The sequence below is a fragment of the Morone saxatilis genome, unplaced genomic scaffold, assembly GCF_004916995.1.
Source record: "Morone saxatilis isolate NCDOM2014 unplaced genomic scaffold, NCSU_SB_2.0 Contig19, whole genome shotgun sequence".
In the NCBI taxonomy this organism is placed as follows: domain Eukaryota; kingdom Metazoa; phylum Chordata; class Actinopteri; family Moronidae; genus Morone; species Morone saxatilis.
This window is the reverse complement of record NW_023339751.1, coordinates 761,274-763,952: the sequence shown is the minus strand read 5'-3', so window position 1 is coordinate 763,952 and position 2,679 is coordinate 761,274.

Below are 2,679 nucleotides of genomic sequence, written 5' to 3'. Positions count from 1 at the left end.
TGCGGCTCATGCGCTGCTGCCCACGGAGCTCTGGAATTTACCGCCTTCCATAGCGCCGCTCGTGTGTACGTGGGTGGGATTTCCATTGCAACTGAAGGGGATTAACGGATACCTTAAACACAACGTTAGGGTCATTAAGGACTTATTCATCGTCGATTATACGTTGGCAAGGCCTATCTGTGATATTCATCCTGCCAGACCAGAGCGAACAACTTTGTATGATTGTAAATATTCCGACGGATCGTAAAAGGACCAAATATCTCAGACTAGGAATAATTGAATCTCCAAAGATCCAACAGACTCAATCTAACAATATTATCATGATTTGACTCAATTATTATGGCGACATTTGAAGTTCAAAGATTAAATTCGCTTCATTTAGAAGATCTGAACTTTTAATTTAGCAAACCGAAAACAAAACAAAATTAAACTAAAACCAATCCAATTTATGGAGAACTCTTTCATATTTGTCCACTTAAAAACTAAAACCTCTTTGGTTGTGTTTATGTTTACTTTATTATTTTATTTTTGGGGGGTAAAATACTAAATCTGAAAAATTCTCTAAACAACATTAAGATGAGATCCCTTTAAATATCCACAATGAATTCCAATAATCCATTGAAAAAATGAAGATCTTTTTGATGTTAAGTTAATTCTGTAACTGAAAGAAAGATTCTGAATTTATTATGAGAAACATTTCTGAAAATAATTGATTTAGTATCTTAAATAAGGCTTTCGTTGACTACTTAATATTAATTTGAGCTACAACACAAACCTTTTCTCAGACCCAATAAATTGAAAGAGATGATTTGGTTCATCTCACAAAAGTCAATCTAAGACCTTCAAAATAAAATAACTATATTAACATCAGAATAAACAGTAGAATTAGTTTCTTATCTTATATAATTCTTTACAATCCTGTGTTAAACATTAAACGCACTGGTTTTGTCCAGCAGGGGGGTGCTGCTGACTCATCGTTTTAGCCCATATTTACTGGAAAAAAGGGAATTCCCCTCCTCAGAGTACAATTATGGTTAACAAAGACACAGGATTTCTAATAGTAATTTGACTCCATTTCACGTCCAATACTTTCTAAACGCTCATTTACAATCTTTAGTATTGAAAGCAAACCAGAAACACGAACAACACAGCACGTCTCTGCTCCACCTGCAAGAAGGAAGCTCACACGTAGAAAAATGCTCAAGCGAAACAAACAAATCGTTTCAAGAAAACATTGACAACAAGAAACGTCCTGGCCCTCTTTTTTCCGAGAAACCAGTTTGGCGCGGTTTCCTCTTTTAACACTCGCTGGCCAGGGCTTAACAGATCTGGCTGCTGTTCTCCTGAATTCTGGCTATCTTAAAACGATCAGTCACACCACCAGAACGGCTGGCAGCAGACGAACGCTGCTCACAAAGCAGAATGCTTCAAAATATGAAAAGCAACGTACCGACCGCTGTCACTGCTCCTTACGTCAGCTGCGTTATTGCTGACATAGCAAGCTCTCACCATTTCCTTACATTCAACTGTATACTTTTGTTTGAGGATGGATTCCCCTCTGAGCTTTCACTAGCTGTCCAGACTCAGGCCTTGGTTTAACGAGTAAGCCTTGTCTTTGTGAGGCAGTGTGTGGGGGGAGGAGGGTGGTGGCTCGCAATGGGAGAGTGAGCGAACAGCTGCTGTTGAGCAGAGAGGGCTGTGATGTCAAAGAGAGTGAGTAACAGTGGGGGGGGGTGGGGCGTGGCAGATGCCTGCGTGAGCTGCAGTGTGGGGTGTGAGAACTGAGCGCTGCCGTTTTGTGAGCGTGGCCTGCGAGGATCCCGGTGTGGCAGGTGGACGATCCGAGAGTGTTGCACTCGTGTGGGAGGATGCTGCAGTTGATGATGGTCCTGGTATGTTGAAGGGTTTTGCTGAGTACCTGTGACCGGTTTAACGCTTGATCTCGTGAGGAAGGGGTTCACAATAAAACAAGTTTAGGCAAAAATGGGATTTAGAGAATAGAGGTTTAAAAGTAATGGTGATCTCTGCTTCATTTATCAGACAGATTTTCATGCCATATAATCAGACTTCCTCCCTGATTTTAGAACCTGGGCTGCTGCGGATTAAAGCTATTCAACGAGTGGAAGTATGACCCTTTGTTGGGACTGGTGTGGAAGCCATACCAGACGTTTCACTACAGACCCGGTAAACCCTCTCGTCTTGTCCGTTAGAATACAAAGCTACGTATTCCTTTTTAATTGAAACAAAGGCGAGTTGTTTCACACCTGGAGGCCCAAATCTGATTTTTTTTATGGGTGTATGTGACCTCTGATTTAGCTGCTGAATGCAGATCAGGGTACAGGTCTCGAGTGTGGAACAGTCCTATCAGAATTACGTGACTTTTACGTACTCTTTTACGTCACTCTAGATCTACGTCATCACTTTAGGACCGTATCCTGCTCATACTGGAACCTGACACAGGCCACTACTACACAGAATTACTACACAAATGAAATCGGATCTGAGCTTTAAGGCTGGATGAGACTCACACTGAGGATACTGACTCTCTACAGCAGCTCCAGACACAACACAATGTACAACTCTTTTATTTAAATAATGGTTATATTGTACATATTGTCTCTATATCTTTATTTATAGTGTCTCTATGTTCATTGTAATGCACCAAGGCAATAAACCTGA